The 20,104-nt window shown below is 51.8% G+C and overlaps 1 long non-coding RNA gene across 1 annotated transcript in view; it reads left to right on the forward strand.

Annotated features, from left to right (window-relative positions):
- The first annotated feature begins 12,746 nt into the window (after positions 1-12,746).
- LOC141991533 (uncharacterized) overlaps positions 12,747-20,104 on the forward strand; it is a 78,198-nt gene continuing 70,840 nt past the window's right edge. The window contains exons 1-2 of the long non-coding RNA XR_012640384.1: positions 12,747-12,976; positions 18,797-18,919. This is a non-coding gene — a long non-coding RNA (uncharacterized LOC141991533). The remainder of the gene's footprint in view (positions 12,977-18,796; positions 18,920-20,104) is intronic.

Genomic DNA, 20,104 nt, shown 5'->3' on the forward strand with positions numbered 1-20,104 from the left:
CACCTCCGTGGACAACTGCTCAAGCCCCACCGCTCAGCACCTCGTGTCACCACTGGCCTCCCCAAACATTCCTCCATGCCCCCCAAGGGGATGCAACCCGCTTTTTTTTTTGGCAAAACTGGGCATTTGTTTCATTTGCTCTTGCCAACTGATCAGAGCAACTTGCAACTGGCAAAGGCAAATGGGACAAATGCCCATTTTGGCCAAAAAAGTCAGGACATCAGGGACAGGGCTTAAAAAGGGGGACTGTCCTGGCCAAAATGGGACGTATGGTCACCCTACCACTTTGAAACAGGGAAACAAGAAGCACAAGGCTAAATATCTCCATGACCTGAGCTAGATCCAGTTATGTTCCCTTAGAGCTACATACATGCGCTCTCTCACTGTGCAAGGAATCTAATTTGCTGTAGCTCACAAGGCAAAAGGAGGTGGATGGTCACCGAACTTGGGGGCTTAAATTTACACCTTTCTTGCTCCACTCCTCTCTTTTGGCCCCTTGGTGTATAGGTTATCCCTGCTGGGACTCCCCTCTGAGCTTAGTCTCCGGAGGCCAAATTCAGAGGTGGTAGGTGAGTAAGGGGGGTGGTAAATTACATCCTGGGAGTAAGGGTGGGGTGGTAAATTATGCCAAAGGGAGCCTAAATGAGTACAGAGTGCATGTAAACAGTACCTCAATTGTTGCAGCACTTAGGGGTCAGAAGAAGGCCTACATTATACAGTCCAGATCCTCAGCTGGTGTCAATCGATGTAGGTCCATGAACTTTCAATGCATGTTTAAGCTTCATTCGTTTTGACTAGAGATATACTACCTGAGGATCTGGCTGGAGGACTCCATCTAGACTCAGGGCCTGATGTGCCACTCTCTTCCACCAGTTTTTTACCGGTGTAAATCGACTGATGGCAGAGAAAATTCCCTGCCTGCGCAGCATGAACCTGGCACAACAGAGAGGAGATGCAGGCCTTTAGCCTTTCTGAGCCGGAGTGGCACTGTAGCTACTCACACCCATGCAAAGTGGGCATGCAACTCTGCCACCCGTGCAAAGGGTTGGGAATTCTGCAGGGAAGGGGAGGAGGCTGTAGGAAATCAATTGTCTCTGCTCCAGCAGATGGCACCGTGGTTAATGGTGTGAGAAATGGGGAGGAAGCTTACAGGCCTAGAAAGCAAGAACTTGCAAGAACCCCAGGCTGGAATTCTGGAGCAGCAGTTGTGTGGAAACCACTGGCTCTCAACACCTCCCCAGAAAGTGTTAGAGGAAAGCTGGCTCTGGAGGGAGTGACTGAGAGGGCGGGCGCGGGTGGTGGTGGTGCCGCAGCTGAATAAACACATACAACACAATTAAGTGGAGTAAAGATGCTTTGATTAAAAGGCGAATCCGGGCTCATCTGTTTGTGTTTGAACTGCCTAATCTCCTTCCCCCATTGTGCACAAAATTAAGCGGCTGGGATTTGTGTGTCTAAACAGCGAGCTGAGAGTGGCAGGGTCGCAGAACAATCCCAAGCAGCTCTGGCCAACTGGGCGGAATAATGCCACATTCAAATGGAAATGCGGCACCTCTCCTGCACTGTTGCTGCCTTCCCCTGGGATGCAGCAACCATGCCTCGCTCTTGCAGGCAGGTGTTCCTGGACACCTGCCCAGGCCAATGAGTAGCACCCCAGCCACCTAATAGCCTTCTCTGAGGAGGAAGCAGGCTGCCTAGGGTGGCTGTTGCTTGGCGTGTGGGGCAGGGAAAGAAGCTGTGGAATAGTCTGGCAACCAGTCCCCATCACGCTCAGACTGAGATGGCTTGGGTGGAGGGCCTCACACCCATCCTGCCCTCCTGAGCTCTCACCACATGTCTCCTCAAAGGTTTCTTTTGGGGTGACTTTTGGAGTCCATTCCTCCGCTCTCCCATTTCAAATGGATGTTCAATGGGCCTTCAAACCCTGGAGCTGGGTGAAGAGTTCCAACAGATCACCCCGAGTACTCAAACCTTCACGAGAACTTGGGGAAATGGAGGCAGAGGGAGGGATCCTGCCCAAGGTCACATGACAGATCTTTGGCAGAGCCAGAACTGACTGTCACGCCAGCGTCCCAGCAGCTGGGGCATCTGCCTTTCCAAACAACAAAACCCAGCAGCCGAGGTTTACTCCTGCCAACGTTGGGGGAAAGTGATTTTTTGAAGGCAGTTCAAACGGCACATGCACCAACGACCTAATGATTACTGGGGCGATGCTCAGCCAATCAGGGAGCGGAAACAATACCACGTGACCAAATCGCAACCAGGCAAAGTTTGGCTATCCAGGCGCTCGTAACCAATATTTGTGAAATAATTAGTGGCGTAACAAGAAAACGCGAGGAAAGCACCATCTGCCTGTGCCTGCTCCATGGAGCAAAAAAAAAAAAAAAAAGGCAAAATGACTGAATACATGATACAGTTACAAGTTCTTTGCTCCGCTCTTCCTTGCTGCACAGGTGCAGACTTTCAGCTTTCCCTGGGGATGCTCCACCCCCACTCAGCCCCAAGGCCCCGCCCCTACCCCACCCCTTACCCCAAGGCTCTGCCACACCCCACCTCTTCCTGATCCTGGTCTGTCCCTTCCCCCAAGCACTCCCCCCCCACCTGCCACCAAACAGCTGAACAGTGGGAGGCGGGAGGGCTGGGGGGGATGAGGGAGGAGCTGATCGGCAGGGCCACCGAACAGCTGATCAGCAGCAAGTGGTGCTGAGCACCCACTATTTCTTTTCGGTGGGTGCTCCACACCTGGAGCACCCTCGGAGTCAGTGCCTATGAACACAGGTGTGGGGCAGGCTACAGACAGTTCCACCATACACCTTCAGAAGATGCAGAGATGTCTATCACCATGGAAAGGTGCTCTCTACTCCACAGAGGCTGGGGATGTGAGGCCAGAGGAGGAGAAAGAACAGCCATACAGCAGCCGTCCATGCCTCTTAAGAGTCTTCTCTCTGCTCTCATCCAACCAGCCTAAGGCCAAGGGACTAGCATGCTAACTCTTCCCCCTTCTTGTACCTTCTGCTCTTCACCCCAGGGAGCCAGTGAAGTAACTTGTTGGCCCTCAGGGCAAATGACTGATGTGGCGAAGAAGAAAGGACAGCATTCTTAACCCCTGGCTGGCAACCAAAACAGTCTGAGCCCGTCTACTCCGAGCCCTGAGGTAACTTGGTTATCACTGGAGCTGGGGCAGGGCTGAAACTGTCCCGCTTTGTTCAGAAGAGGCAGGAGGGGCTTAGATAAAGGGGTTTCTCGGAGGAAGGTGGGAGCTGATGGGGATGGTGGAGGTGGAGACAGAGGCTGACAGGAGCCTGTAATATTGGTCACCGGCAGTTCCCATTGCGCAGGAGCTGCTGGCAGCATGCACACAACAAATCTCCTGGCCTGTATTCAGCTGTGGCCTCCTAGGGCAGTAGGAACAATGAACCCTCACAGGTCTGCAGGGCTGTTCTGGGGGCCCACCCCACTAGCAGTGCTGCCTGATGCTGCTCGGTGCTGGTGACTCATGTGGCAGATGCATCCCATGTATCAGAGAGGTGGCCATGGCCCGTCGGCCAGAAGGAACTAGGGGGCCCTGCAGGGAACCCTAGGAGCAGAATTTGGTGCACTCACATAAATGGAGCAAGAGGTGAGTCTCTCTCTGTTACACACACGCGCTGTCCATCCCTCCATCCATCCCTATATCTGTCTGTCTGTCCAGGATCTGACTGCATTTCTAATACCCCCACTGCCACGGCACCTGCAGTGCCAGCTCTCCATGGTACTTGTACACCCACAGGCAGAGGGCACACCCTCAGTGGCTGGCGGGGGGCCAGCGGCAGCTGGGGCCTGGTGCATAGATTTCTTTCCTTCTCCCTGCAGCACTATCCCATGTCTCCCTGTAGCCCAGCAGGCCACGTGCTTGTCCCTGACACGCAGCACCCAGGGAGCACTCTGCCTCCCAGCACTACTCCCCAAGCTGTGGAAACTGCAGACATATGTTGCTTTTTCACACTGTGGAAACAACAAATGTTCCTGTCTGTGCTCAGTCCCGGCAGCCTCGGGAGGGACAGAAGGGGACGAGACTTCCTAGGCATCCGAGCAGGCCGAGTGCTCCCACAGGGGAGGGGGTAGGAAAGGCGCCATGTCCTTATCAGCTTCACGGAGGATGCAGGATTCCTGTCCCACAGGCAACTGTCACTCCCTCCTCAGCCTGGCCCTCTCGTCTCTGCTGTCTGTGCTCTGCCCAGTCACGTCAGTGCTGGTCCTGTCATCGGGCCCTGTCCTGCAACATGGACAAGGCCTCGTGCCGCTCTCCCAGCCCTCTTTCCTATTTGCAGGCCCAGGCCTTGTGCTGCTCCCTGATCCTGCACCATCACCCCGTCTGCCTCTCCCACTGTCAGGCCTCTGCCCCACCCAGCTCTCCCACCCCATCGCTGCCTCCTGTCCCATCCCACCAGCACTGCCCACTATCCTGCCCCCATCGTCCACACTATGCCCATCCCGCGGGTACCACCCAGCTCTCCTACCCCCATCATCCGACCCCCACCCCCTCCTGCCAGCACCGCCCAGCTCTCCTGTCCCCTGCGCTGCCTCCTGCCCCATCCCACAAGCACCGCCCAGCTCTCCCGCTCCATCGCTGCCCCCTGCCCCGTCCCGCCAGCATCACCCAGCTCCCCTGTCCCCATCGTCCGCTCACTGCCCCGTCCTGCGGGTACCGCCCAGCTCTCCTGTCCCCATCGTCCGCTCGCTGCCCCGTCCCGCGGGTACCGCCCAGCTCTCCTGTCCCCATCGTCCGCTCACTGCCCCGTCCCACGGGTACCGCCCAGCTCTCCCGCTCCATCGCTGCCCCCTGCCCCGTCCCGCCAGCACCACCCAGCTCTCCTGTCCCCATCGTCCGCTCACTGCCCCGTCCCGCGGGTACCGCCCAGCTCCCCTGTCCCCATCGTCCGCTCACTGCCCCGTCCCGCGGGTACCGCCCAGCTCCCCTGTCCCCATCGTCCGCTCACTGCCCCGTCCCGCGGGTACCGCCCAGCTCCCCTGTCCCCATCGTCCGCTCACTGCCCCGTCCCACGGGTACCGCCCAGCTCTCCTGTCCCCATCGTCCGCTCACTGCCCCGTCCCGCGGGTACCGCCCAGCTCTCCTGTCCCCATCGTCCACCCTCCCCCATCCCACCAGCACCACCCAGTTCTCCTGCCCCCAACATCCACCACATCCTGCTGTCTGTTTGCATTCCCTTTAGCAGCCATAAAGCCTGAGTGACATCAGCTTCCTTCTGCCAACCAAACACCCCAAACCTGTGAATCACATGCTCTCTCTGATACTGGTGCTGAGGCAAGGTGCTGGGGGAATGGCATCCAGGGTCAGACCTTCAGCTGGCATAACTGGGCGTAGCACCACTGTGGTCAATTTGGCTCTGCCAGTTTACACCTGAAGAAGATGAGCAGCAGAAGACGAGCAGCGGCAGGCCATACACCTCTCAGCCCCCTCCTCCCTGCAATGTGCTTCAGCACTATTCTGGACGCAAGGAGGGGACAACCTCCAGGATCACAAATGGAGCTGCTCAGTTAGGTCTCCGAGCTCATTCCTCGCTCCCCAACTGTCCTCCAGGTGTGGGGAAAGAGGCACGGCACAGCTGAGTAACTTGCCCACAGTCATACAACTCAGTGACAGAGCCATGAATAGAGCCCCAGCATCCTTGGTCCCATTTGTATGTTTCAGCCACTCTCCCTCTCTGTGGTAACCAGTGAAGCATCAGGCCCCCATGGTGATGTCACATTATAAAGGCAATGTATTCAAACGTGCATATGCACTTGGGGAAACTGAGGCAGGAAGGGGCGATCAGTAGCAGAGCAGGGGATTAGAACTTACATATCCTGAATCCAAGCCCAGTGCATTCTCTGCCTGCCCTGAAGCTCAGAGAAGCAAATGGGAATCAATAGGAATCTCTCCACCGACTTCCAAGGGCTCTGGATCAGGCCCGGTATCATTTTGGAGACTGACACTTACGGATGGAAAAATATGATTACCCCACCGGGAACAGCGAGGTTCCCTGCAGATTGGGCGCGGGAGGAAACAGACTCAGGCTGCTCCCAACGATAGTGAGGAGACAAGAAAAATGCGTTGTGAGCTGCAGTGTTTCTGGTCTGATGGTTTTTAATGGGCTAAGCAGCAGCGGGAGCGCTTGGCTAACAGCTTGCGCTGTGCGACACTGGAGAACAGAGACGGGCCTTGGGGGAGCCATTCATATCCCCCCCTAAATATCATGTAAATGCGGCGTCGGAGATCAGCTGCGTCGGAGGAGCCCGAATGATGTGCCCGATGCCTCACAAAAGAGGCAGGCTGGGAAGCAAAGCATGTGCAAATGAGAGGGGAAGCTGCTGAATATTCATGAGCAGAGAGTTCCCTGATCAAAAGGCGCAATCCTGTTTTCTTTTATAATATATCTGGTTAATACGGACTTAATGAACGAATGAATAATAAATTAGTCCAATTTTGTTTTCTTTCTTCTTGGAATCACGGGCTCAAAGGGGGACTTTGGGCAAGTTTGATTGATAGCAGAGGCTTGCTGAGAAATCAGCTACCTAAATGTTTATGAAATAGGAACCAAATAAATGGTGCAATTGTTTTAATCTTTGGGTGGCAGTAAACGCCACTGAAAAGGAGGAGGAAGAGGAACCCTTTCTGATCTCCCCGGGCCAACGTTTTTTCCGAAGTGGGAGGAATGAAAGTGCTAGGCCCCGACACCTTTGCTTTAGATGGCACAGCCAAGACATGCCCACAGAGCAATGTGGGCCAGATGGCTCCAGGGATGGGGGAAATGGTATATGGAGCCTCTCCCCTCTAAGACACGGACTGAGACTTGGCCAAGGTTAGGGTGACTGGAAGCTGGTGTCTGACAGCTGTTTTGGTGGCCCCTCTGTGAGCTGTGAGTTGGTGGGCTCCATCATCTTCCTAGAGAACAGATGTCCATCAAAAAGCAATGCCATCACAACTGCAGCCTTGGCGACCGCCTCAGCTGACTGAATGGGAGAGAAGACTGAACAGCGTTTTACTCTCTAGAGCACGGAATTTCATTCATGTGTCTCACAGCCCACGTGTGAGGCTCAAGCCAGTCATGTCTGTGAAGGACTTGGCCTTGGAAGCGAGAGAAGCACACAGTCCTTTTATTGATTGTTATTAACAACATTGATGTGCAGATAATTCAGAATGAATCCTTTTCCCCCCCATCATTTTTGCCTCTTTGGCCTGTTTCTGTGATATTTGTGAGCAGGTCACGATTATCTCAGATTGACTTCTTGTTGGGCATCACTCGACAGAATTCTTCATGAATCTTGTTCACTCACATTGTCAAACTGAAAGTCCAAGATTCAAGCCACGTCCTTTAGCTGTGAATGGTCACGTAGAGCATATGGTGCTGTTTCTCTTTTTTGATTGAACAGATGAGAGATTTAGAACTGTAAATGCTCCAGGTTCACTTTGAGTGGGTGAGCTTAAAATTCACTCACCATGAACCTCCGTGCTAGTTAAACGTGATTGCACTTATGGAAACACAAAAAGGCATGCAAACATGTGACACTGCATGATGATATTGCATGATCTGGTACATACATGGCATTGTGATGTGAAAAGCAGATGCAGCAGCATCGTGTTGTGTCACTGCAATGTTGCGACTCCTGAAAAGCCTCTGTGTCAATTTACAGCGGCTGGGCCTGGCAAAATCCATCAGGATGGAGAAGAGAGGAAGATGGGCCTGAACTAGAACCCACGAGCTAAACTATGGAGAGGAGGAAGTGATCTCTGGATAAGGAAGCAGCATCACTGCCCAAATTCTCTGCTTCACCCTGGGTACTTGGCACAGTTGAGAATTGGTCCGGAATCTCCACCCAATTCCATCAGATTTATTATGATGTAATGGAAGCCAACAGAGTTACACCAGTATAACCCCAGTGTAATGGAGTGGCAATTCAACCACCTCACTCTAGACACACAGTCCAAAAGAGGGCATTGGCGTAGAAGGTCTTTATGCTCAAGCGGGCTGCATCAGCAATCTCAGCAAGGCAAAGTGCTCCCTTCCTTCTCTTCTTACCCCGAGAGTTACCAGTGCTGATGCTCCCATCCCTCCACATCCACCAAGCCCACAGGCTGGTTCCAGTTCCACGGTTCCCAAAAGCTTTGGGTTCATTCGGCTCACCCGCTGACGCGAAGAGGCCTGCAGCATCAGATGCAGAGATGAAGAGTGGCCTTGCTTGGCCTGTGCTGTTGACATGTGCTCCACCTAGCTGAGCTGGAGGAATTCACACCCCATGTTAAGGACAACATGGACTGTTTGATACCTTCTTTGATGGGGCAAAAGGCCTGAGGTGGACCTGAACCAGGTCCCCAGCTCTAGGTCAGAGCAGCAAGGCCCCCATTGGCCAGATTCTTATTGATCCAATAGACTTTGGATCAGGACCTTAGTGTAAGCCTAGGGTTCTGTAAATGCTAGGTCCCCTAGTGCCAGCGCTAACCCCAGCCCTGCAGTAGGGCTGAATTGTTTGTTGTAAGACCCTCCACAATATCAGAAGTTCTGTGTGTTCCTTCCTGTCTGGTGGGGGTCCCATCAAAGAGTGAGATGAAGGTCCAGTTTGTATGAGGCAAGATCTTCCTATCCACTCCCTGCTGGCTCCTCAGACCTTGACATGGCTCCCAGACCTTGGCGAATAGAGAGTCGCCATCTCAATTGGGTAGCTTGTGTGGGTCCCTCCCAAGAGGGCTGGGGGACTTTTGTACATCAAAAAAGTTGCCAGAAATAACCCAGAACTGAAATTTTAATTGAGTCCAGGTTTGGTGGCCAAATGTCCACTTACCTAAAGTGGCTTGTTCTTGTCTTCCTGGGGTCTTCCCCCTTAGCCGTAGGGAGCGGCATGCTGGCCTCACACCAAGGACTCGACCTTTCTGACTCACTAGCTGATGATTTACCCCAGGATGAGGGGAAATGCCCTCATTTTCCCCAGCCACGTGCTCATTTCCTTCAGGAAAAAGCTCCCCCACATCTCTCAGCTGGGGCAAGATCTCTTCAGCCTCCTCTGGGAACAGCCATAGTATTCTGGAGTTTGGTGTGGAAGCTGCCAATCTCCAGGTTGTCTTTAAGAGCAACTCCCAGCTGAGCCCAGTTTAGCTCTGCTCCAGCTGGCTTGGCCCAGGCAGAGCCGCTGCCTGTGATACTCAAGGTTCCTTGTTTGAGTCCTAGCTGCAGTTATAACATGAATCTAGCCAGAGGAGGGGGAACTCTGGTCAATGGTTATGCCCGTCCAAGTGTAAGCAGGGGAATAGTCCCGCTATTGTGGGGAACTTTCCTGGCTTCTGCACTACCCCAGTGAAGTGGGCTAGCGAAAGGATCTGAGTCCTCGCTCCCACTTCCTTTACCCAGTGGCCTCCCTGCCCTTGAGGACTCCCCTTCCACTCTCCTGTCTGGCAGAGTCCTCGTAACCCCAACAAGGCTGGGCCCAGGATTCCTGGGGGAGCTCGGTCCCCAACCCTGCTGTGGTCACCTAGGACAGGGGCTAGGGTGTCCCCACTCTGGGGTACTCTCTCTGCACTGGGCACTTCTCTGACCCACTGACCATTACATACAAGTTAAAGCAAATACAAGTTATTTAATCAACAATTAATTTTAAAAAGAATAAGGGAAAATGGGAAAGGTTAAAGGAAACACGTCACCCCACTCTGTGGCAGGGAACATCACAAACAGTGTCTCTGGAATGTCAGGGCCGTTCACAGTCTGTTCCTTGTAAGTCCCAGGCCTTCGTCTCAGGCCCTAGCTGTGCTGCAGGGATGCTGTGGGTTGGACACTTGCTCTGGTGGTGGCCACACCCTCTCAGGCTCTAAGTGGTAGGACCCTTCTTTCCAGTGTCGCCCACGCCCTGTCGGGGTTACGATCCAAGCCTGGCCTGCAGAGCCTCTTGGCTGAGGCGTCTCCCGGTGCTGGGCCCGCTGCCCAGGGCCCCCCTCGCTCTACCCAGCTGCTCACCGCACCCAGCTCCGGACTGCTCCAGCCCCAGCTCCACCACTCTGTCTTTGCACTGCTGCTGCTGCTCTGCCTCCAGCTCCCTGGGCTGCTTCTTTGGCCCCTCTGCCTCTGGTTGCTGCAGCTCTGCTCCCAGGACAGGTCTGCTCTGCAGGCTGCTTCTGTGACTCTGCTCCCAGCACTGACCTGCTTCCTGGGCTGCTTTTCTGGCCCCTCTGGCTCTGGTTGCTGCAGCTCTCCTCCCAGGGAAAGTCTGCTCTCTCTGGGCTGGGCCTCTGGCTTTGAGGCTGCAGCTCTGCTCCCAGGACAGGGTCTGCTCTCTCTGGGCTGCTTTTCTGGTCCCTCTGGATCTGGAATGGCTCTGCTCCCCAGCTCAGCTTGGGCACCTGCTTTCTCCTTAGCTCGGCCCCACTCTGTCTGACTCAGGCAATTCCAGCTCACACAGAGGACAGGACTTCCCTGGCCTCCTGACTCCCTGATTAGCCTGCTCGCCCTGTCATTCAGGCTGACCTGGAGCATTGGCTTCTCCCCATTGTTTCTGGGGGCTGTCAGTCTCAGGGTCCTGATTCCCCATCAACCCTTCCCCCTTTTTTAGTACTGGGAGCTAGCAACTAAAACACCCCCCCTGAATGTTAGTAAGGGGGCAACAGTCCCCTTATACAAGTGCCCAGCTAACAGATACATTATGCCCTGTGAATTAACAGCTAACCTCCAAAGCTTCTTACCTACCTAGATTTAACTCGCTGCAGGCTTTGTTGTTGCACCACCACGAACGTTCTTTTTGCATAATGTCCAAATGACTGACAGACCCATGTTGCTCCCAAGCCTTTTATAGTGAAAGCCAGACCTGCCATGGCCAGTGCCCTTCTCAGCAGGCTACTCCCTGTGGGCCTTTCTTTTGGGAAACCCAACTAAGCTCCTGCTTTTTCATTCCTGGTGCTGGGCTTTGGGCTCAGTGTGTGGGGTGAGCTCATAGGCAATCAAGAGAGGGATTTGGGATCTTAAGTGTCTAAATGACAGGTTTCAGAGTAGCAGCTGTGTTAGTCTGTATCCACAAAAAGAAAAGGAGGACTTGTGGCACCTTAGAGACTAACAAATTTATTTGAGCATAAGCTTTTGTGAGCTACAGCAAGTGAGCTGTAGCTCACGAAAGCTTATGCTCAAATAAATTTGTTAGTCTCTAAGGTGCCACAAGTCCTCCTTTTCTTTTTAAGTGTCTAAAGTGTCTTCTGCCTCCTCAGATTAGCCAAATTAAAATGCTTCCAGCTCTCTCACAACGCTTAATTCTGAGCAACAGCATGTCAATGTCCATACTATTAATTAATTAACTAATTAATTATTATTCCTCGTGTTAGTAGTACCCAAAGGCCCCCATTCAGGATCCAGGCCCACAATCTTGAAATATGGCTGACAATTTATTTAAGCTGACCAAGAGAAAGCGGTTGAAAAATAGCTTGATATTTCTGTGTTTCCCTTTGACACTCTCCAGATTATCATTAAATGATCATTAAGTTAAAGGCAGTGGAAGATAGTTTCCTAACAGTATATGAGCATGTTGCCTTGAAAAATGAATAGTAACCAAACTGGAAATATGAGCCCGGATCCTCAGCTGGTATACATTGGTGTAGCTTAATTGACACTATACCAACTGTCAACAGCTACAGTAGGGAAATGTATATATTTTTTCAATTTGTTCCACCCTGGAGCCTTAATATTCTACCTGTGCTGTCAGAGCTGGGGGGAGGGAATCTTCATGCACCAGGAAAGGGCCCTGCTGACCAGGAGGCAGGTGTTTGGTGCGGATGATGCTGGCTGGACCTAGACAAGGAGGAGTTGCACACTGCACCATGCATGGTCTGGCCAGGTGTGTCCACAAACACCCCCCCAGCTGCTTTGGCACCTCCATGAACCGGGAACCAGTCCCTGAGGGGCAGGGACGGCTTGAATTTCACCTGCAGCCATTTTCCAGCATGCAGATCTAATTCGGGGCCCAGGATGGGTGGGTAGGCAAGCAGCTTCCCACCCCTACTAAACCAGGAAGCAAATTACCTCCTTCCCCATACCTCTCCCTCCACAAAAAGCTGGGTTGGGGGCTTTCCCTACAGAGCCTTTTGACATCTTCCCTCAGTTTCAGAGACTGCTGAGCTTTCAGTTAACGAGACCCTCTCCCCAACCCCTGCACTTTCTTCCCCCAGCCTGCGCAGGCCTGGGACTACCAAATCAATCTAAGGAGGGTGCTGGGAGTGGGGAGGGGGGGGTCGGATTCCAGGGCAAGCCCTCAGTTTTGTTCCCCTCCTGGCTGCCTTTGTCCTGGGCTCACTTTCCCCTTTTGTGCAGCCTTCCCTTCCCTTCCCGCCCGGCGGGTTGCCACAGCGATGAGCAAGCACGGCCTAGCTTGCTTGGTTCCCGGCTCACCCTCCCCTGCCGCAAAGGGACAGGAGTGCTGGGCTCCCAAGCGCTGAAAGGGAGGGTATCTTTCCAGTCGCTCCCCCGCCCCCGCCCCGTTGCACGGCTCAGATACTCAGTCTTTTCTGAGGTCTGCTCTACACCTACACATTAGCTGGACCTGGCAATGCCTCTCGGGGCGGCGGCAGGGAAAAGGGATGGAGGCCAGGTGCAGCTCCCGCTCGGGAGAGCCCCATTGGCTGGCCGTGCAGGGGCTTTGTTCTTGGCAGGGAACGTCGCGCAGGCCGCGGCTCTGCAGTCGCAGCCCTCCACGGGCGCGCGGCAGGTTTAGAGCGGGCGAGCATGTGCGGAGTTAGGGGGGAGGCACTGCAGCCTGCTGATGTAAAGCAAAGGGAGGATGGCTGTGCACTAGGAGCCCCCCTCCCACTTCCCCCTGCCCCTCCTCCCCTCAGCAGGGCAGGGGGGCGGTCGAGCGGAGGAAAGCAAAGCCAGAAGCAGCTCGCTATGGCAAGTGCAGCGGAGGCAGGTGCCCTCTGGTCGCCCTCAGCTCACCGGCGAGTGGGAGAAGAGGACGAGGCTGACAACCTCAGGTAGGACCTGGGGTTTGCTGGCTTCCTCCAGCTGCCCTGACTTGCAGCGGTCGCATCCTGGGGAAGATCCAGCGCAGAAGGCTGCGTGCATAGGGCGGGGGGGAGTAGGTAACAGCTTCCCTAAAGGGACTACGAGTTTTTCGGGTTTCTCAAAGTCCTACTGTCCGAGCTATAAATAGAGACATTTGCAGAAAAAACCCCTCCCCCTTCCAGCTGCATTGAAACAGATTGGGAGATTTTTGGGGGGTGGGGGTGGAATGGCTAAAATATGTGTTTGCTAAGCAGGGGCTCTGAACAGCATTGGGGCTGGAAGTGAAAATAAAGTCGGGGGGAGAGGAGCGGGGCTCAGAGCTGCCTTGGGAACCTTTAGCTAGGACAGTGGTTCTCAAACTTTTGTACTGGTGACCCCTTTCACATAGCAAACCTCTGAGTGCAACCCCCCCTTATACATTAAAAACACTTTTTTATAATTTAACACCATTATAAATGCTGGAGGCAAAGAGGGGTTTGGGGTGGAGGCTGACAGCTCGTGACCCCCTCCATGTAATAACCTCGTGCTCCCCTGAGAGGTCCCAACCCCTGGTTTGAGAACCCCTGAGCTAGGGCCATGTGTATGTAGAGCAATGAGACTCAAACGCTCCACTTGGAATGAAATATGGACATCATCTCGGAGCAGCCAGTGCTTGGCTGGAAGCTGTTGAGAGAACATGCGGCCGGATAGGATCAGAGGAAACATTAGTGTAAAACCTGACAGCAGCCTCGCAGATTTCTCTTCAGAGCTCCAGGAAAAGTTTATTTCCACTGTGTTCAGTTCACTGGTTTTGCTCTGACTAAGATGTCTTGGCAAAGGGGGACAACTTAAAACTTTACCTAGGTGTAGGGTGATCAGATAGCAAGTGTGAAAAATCGGGACACTTTTTTTCGGGGGGGGGGGGAGTGTATAATTGCCATAAGACAAAGCCCCTAATAGCAGGAAGGTGCCAATAATATGGGAACATGGTCACCCTACCCAGATGGGCAGGTGCTGCCTTAGTGCTTGGAGTATGGGAGAGCAGTGGGTTTCTTAAATTTTGGAGTGAGAGGTAGATAGAAGCAGCTGGGTGAGGGGAGGTTACTGCCTGGGTTTGCAGACTATGCTTCCCTTTGATTTTGTCTCCAGTTTCTCGTCTTCCTAGCGCAGTCATCTGGAACAGAATCCTAATTGCATTGGACTGAAAACTTAACTCCTCCTGCATTTCAGACCTGAAACACACATTCTCTCTCCCCCTCATCCCTTCCACACTCATGAACAGCTCTTCTGATTGCTTTGTGCCCAGAGACCAGATTCTGATCTTGTTTACACAAGTGTGAACATGGAGTAAACCTGTCGATTTCAACAGAATCAACAGAAACATTCCAATTTACATCAGTGCAACTGAGATCAGAATCTGATCCGGTGTCTTAAATATCCCATTTCCTCCTTCTCCTCGGTGTTCAGGCTTTTGATCTATTATCTGCACCTTTCTGAATATTCCCTGATACTCATATTCTTCTCTTTCTCCATCTTTGTGTTCACATCTCTCTGTTTGTACGTGTGGGATACATAAATACATGAAGAAAACACATTGTCAGTGAAGAGTATCTCCACACACACACACACACTTTCCTTTATTGTAACATCTCTCTTAGCTCCACAACTAAAGATCTGTCAGAGTTTTCTTTAGTAATATTTCTTTTCAATAGGTTTGTAACTCAGCTATTAAAATCTACAGTTGGCTGGGATTTGGTGCACGGAGTTCTAGCCTGAAATTTATCCATTTGTTTTACAGGTGGGGAAAAAATGTGGACGTGTTAAAGTTATATGAGTGTTTCTTAAACAAAGTATTTGGTTTCCTCCACATTTCTTAGAGCAGGGGGAAAAGCTGAATGGTTATAGCTCTGCAATCTGACAGGGACTGGATTTGTAATAATAAATACAATAAAAGGAGCAATAGTGTTGGGGTTTGTGCATGCGCGATCACATCTTCCATTGCATTATTCAGTCTGCATATCTAGATTAACACAGGGCTGGAGCGATACTATGCGCTGATACCACTGGTTAGTGATGTACGCAACATGCTCTAACAAGAATACACGATTTAAGATGCTCTTGACTGGGTATATTTTATGATTGGTGAGATCTGCATTTTCTATCACATTTCCCCCCAATAATGGATCCAAGGGGTATACAGGATCAATGATCCACCTTAAAAACAGTGCTAGGATTTTGCGCTCATTAAAACTAGGGAAGTAACACTGGTTTGTGTCAGTCATAGCGCAGAGAAGCACCAGGCATACACCCCTTCTGCTGGCACTGCCAATGCCCCTCAGTCCTGATCTGCAGCCCCTTGCTGTTCCAGTTCTGGCTCCCACACACAGCCCTGCCAATGACCCTCAGTCCTGATCTGCTGCCGCCCTGCTCTTCCAGACCTGAGCCCCACACAGCCCTGCCAATGCCCCTCAGTCCTGACCTGCACCTGCCACCCCTTATTCTACTGCTGGGACAACCAGCCACACCAAACTTTGGCAAATGAATAAATAACCACTAGTGACAAGGCTGAGACCGTTCACCTCATTGTCACTTGCCCCCTAAACCTGGACTGAAAGCTAGACCTTTGGCATGTCAGTTCAGAAAAATTCGGGGGGGGGGGGAGTTTGTGTCAGCATATAGGACGTTATATGTGATTGCATCATATCCTGCAGTCAGGGAGAGGGGTCTGGACGCCATGTCCCATAGCAAATGACACCTCTGTTACTTAGATAAAAGGCCTTAGTGCATGGGGACTGTGCCCAGCAGCTGTCCAGTCACTGACACAATGAGAACTTCTAGGGCAGTGGTTCTCAAACTTTTTTTTTCACGGACCACTTGAAAATTGCTGAGGGTCTCAGCGGACCACTTAACGGTCTTTCCAAATGTTGTTTGTACCGTTAGCTAACTATTGTAAAGTGCTTTGGATAAAAGCGCTATATAAAAAAACCCTTAATAATAATAAATGTTTTTTTGTTCGACAAATAAAAGCACACAACTCATATTTTAATATCACTAGTCTTACCTTTCTATTGCAATGGATATGCCCTCTCTCCCCCGCCATGGCGGCCCCCAAGCTGGGGCTGGGAAAGAGGGGGGTCTCTCCCTCTCTCCCCTGCCACAGCAGCCATAGAGCAGAGACTGGGAAGGAGGGGGCGGGGGTCTCTCCCCAGCAGCCACAGCCCTGGACCCACTGCCCCCTCCCACCTACCCCCTATTTTCCTCGAGGCCACCACCTCATCTTACATGTGCGTTTTCTCCAGGGTCCAGACCAATGTTCCCTCTAATTTTTGACAGGCCGTGTGCGCAAAAAATTTCTTCTGTGCAAATTTTTGTGCACTCAGTGTTTCGCTGTGTGCACAGGGTTTAGGATCTGTGTGCGCCGCACACATGCACAGCTTAGAGGGAACAGTGGTCCAGACACCTAATTAGTGGAGCCACATCTGTGGCGTGCAACTTACAGGAAACTATCTGCAGACCACCTGAATGGAGCTCACGGACCACTGGTGGTCTGTGGACCACAGTTTGAGAACCTATGTTCTAGGGATATTCAATTGCAGGTTGGGGGAAACGTAGGGAACAATGTTCCCTTCACAGAAACGACTAGTGAAGGGCTTCTAAAATCACAGATGACAGAGATGGAAAAGACCTGTCCATGCCAAGGAGCTAGTACAGGATCAATCCCACCCAGTACATTCTCAATCAGTACTTGATTCAGTATCGTTTTTTATGACCCAAGAGCTGGGGCTCCCTCCCCTGCCTTCCCTTGGGCTCCCTGGCTGTGCTCCCACGAAGGCATTAGGGAGTTTATTCAGAGATCCTTTGGAGGTCGGAGTGAGCTCCTAAGGCTGACACCCTGCCATGGATTCACCCGGTGGGTGGCACAAGGGTATCCCGTCAATGGGTTGTCTGACTGACCACTGTGTGTGTTGTAACATCAAGGCCCAAAGGAGTCAATGGGCAGAGAGTTGACCAGACTCCAGCATTCTCCTCTGTTGGATGGGGGACTAAGTCATTACTGTAGATCCGGACTAATCCTGAAGGGGTCCAGCTGTGGACTCCTACTGAAGTCAACAAAATTGCCATGTGCATAACCAGGATTAGCCCCACCACCACTATATACCATATAAGATATCTCATGGGCATGTGATTTTGTGACTCAGCGCCGGTTCCACAACTGGAGCTCCATGTCCTGGACCCACGGAAGTCATGGCTAAGATGCTCTTGGGCCTCAGGGGAGTGGGGCGTTGAGCTTATATTTGTTCAGTGCAGCTGGACGGTTGGATGTTCAACTACCCAAGCTGCTGGTGCAAGTTTGAGTTTGGGGGCAGGAAAAATGTGGGTGTTGCGTTTGGGGGCAAGGAAACCTACAGCCTAGGTGAGTATAGGATAGATTGTAGCTAGCGTAAACCAGAGTAGCTTATTGACTTCCATGGACCTACGCCGATTTATACCAGCTGAGTACATGGCCAATACTCATTAGCCAGTGAAGCAAGGAAAACTTCCGCTTTATCTCCAGAATGGGATTTCTAGAACAGAGGGGCAGCTCCTCAAAGCAGCTTGAGCCTACACTGTATGTGTGTTCTTAACCATTTCTTCATAAAATCAGTCTTGAGTGTGTTGCCTTAGTTTTGTCTCTGCTCTCGAGGGTCCTTTTTTCATGGTCCCTGGCTTTGCCATCTTTCTGTTTACTCCGTCTACTTAAGGGCTCCTACTGAGACACAGGGCTGGATGCTTGGGGACGGTACTGCTTCTCTTACAAGCCCAATAGGGAGGGGATCAAGCCGCTGATTTTAGAACTGGACCCAGATCCCCAATGCCCTAAAAAGTATTCGGACCTGGGGCCAGCTCTCCTGTGGGATACACCCTTCCATCAGTGTGCATGGCTAACTCCCAATGACACTAATGAGAGCTGTACAGGTACAGAGAGGGGAGAAGATACCAGTCCACCCCACCCTACCTCTAGCGCTGCTGTTGACTCCCGTTAAATGAATGTAAGTTACAGCCTGGCCGTGTCGGACTGGGATCCTCTCGATAGAATACAGCAGAACAGGGACTGCAGTGTACTGGAGAGATGCGGGAGGCATTCTGCTAAGACTCCAATCCTACTCCCGAACTGCTATTGTCCTCCAAGAACCCCAGCCCCTTCGCAGCTCTGAGGAGTCTGATTTTCTGCATATCCGTGAGACAGTGGCTCCTAACTGCTCCTAACGGAGAAGCATAGCTGGCCTTCTCACATCCCACCCCACAGAAAATGCAATTAGGGTCTGATCCAAAGCCACTGAAGTCAAAGGACAGGCTCCTATCGGCTTTGGATCAGGCCCATGGAGGGTAAGCCACGCAGTCCCCAAAGCATTTGCCTTTCAGTATAACAGGGGCTAGTTCTGCCTGTCCACTCCTGGTCTCTCTTTTTCTTTTTGTTCCTCTTTGTCTTTTGTCTCTGTGTCTCTTTCACTTTTCAGCCCCTGCCTTTTTCACTCCTTGTCTTAGTGCCAATTTTTTCAGACCCTCTCTCTCTCTGTTGCTCTCTGTTCTTCTCTCTCTCTCATGAACAGTCTGTCTTTCTTTCTAACCTACTTCTTTGTTTCAGCTGAAAAATTGCTTCCCTTCTAAAGTTCACCCTGATAGTTGCCCTGGCAAATCAATCCTCTAGAGAACAATCCTGCAAAGGTTAGCACAGGAACCAATGACAAACCTCCTCTTTCCCTCCAGTCTGAATTCCTTACCCAGGAGTAACAGTGGGCTTTTCCCAATAAATACCTGTCCCTTTCCAGGGATGGCAGAAGCCAGTGGAGAGAAGACGTCGTTTAGATTTACGGGTCACAGATGCAGCAGTTTAGAAGCACCCGTAAGAGCTATTTCGCTTAGCAAAGACGCAGCATGAACGAAGTGCACAGGTACATTTCTGTACATGTTTTTAGTGTGCATCTGTGGTGCAGTTGTGTGTGTTGCTGTGGTTGTATCAGTGTTTCAGTGTGCTGAAGTCAGAGTTATATGGGTGTTTCAGTGTGTGTTTAGCCATTTGTCTCTCTCTTTGTTAGTTTTGATTGCAGGATATGCTGGGTGTTCGTATTGCTCTGTCAGTGTGTGTGTGCACGCGTGCATCTCCGTATGCTTGTATCAATGTCTTGGTGTGTTCGCACTGAGGTCTCAGTGTGTATTTATTCTTTCCATGTGCTTGTTTTACTGGCTCAGTGTATTAGTACTGATTTTAAGGCGTGTTTGGGTGCAGTGTTTCTGTGCGGCTGCTGAAGTGTCTCAGTCTCTTGGTGGTTTGGGTTGCAGCATCCACCTGTTTGTAGCAGCGTCTGGGTGTCTTGGAATGTCTGGTTGCCGTGTCTCGGTGTCTCAGCATGGCTGCAGCCACCTCTCGGGGTGTTGGTTGCAGTGTCTCAATGTGTTTGATTGCAGTGGCTTGGTATGTCTGTTGCAGTGTTTGGTTGCAGCCCCTCTGAGTTTGTTGCAGTGGTTCTGTGTCTCAGTGTGTCTGCTGCGGTGTCTTAATGCATCTCTGGGTGTTTGATTGCAGTGGCTCGGTGGTTCAGCGTGGTTGGTTGCAGTGGCTTGGCATGGTTGGCTGCAGTGGCTTGGCATGTATTTATCAAGGTCTTGGCGCACTGGTGGCTGGGTGGGTTAATGTGTATTGCGGTCTATCTCCGTGTCCAGGTTTGTGTGTGTCTGTACGTCTTTGGTTTTGTATGTGTGCCTTTGACACTGATGGTGGGTCTTCAGGAGAAATCCCCAGTGAACTTTGGTGGCGAGATGTGTGGCCTCTGCCTTTGCTTTGGGTGTTTTCTCAGGAGCCTTTCAGACTAAAACACATCCCCAGCTAAAGGAAGAAAATGTATTGCATGAACTGATCAGTACTTTCTGTGTCTGTATCACAGGCTGATTTTAGGATGCATGTTCTTATGGTTTTTAAGGAACTGCTTTTGGAGCCAAAACCTGTTGACTCTGAATAAGCCTGGGGGATGCAACCCCACTGAATTTTGAGAGCAGAATCTGACCCTTTGGCTATAATTGGAGAAGGGAATGAGTAGGTTTGTCATTATCTTTCATGTGTTAAGGAGGTTGGATCTGGA

The sequence above is a fragment of the Natator depressus genome, chromosome 7 (assembly GCF_965152275.1).
Source record: "Natator depressus isolate rNatDep1 chromosome 7, rNatDep2.hap1, whole genome shotgun sequence".
Classification (NCBI taxonomy): Eukaryota; Metazoa; Chordata; order Testudines; family Cheloniidae; genus Natator; species Natator depressus.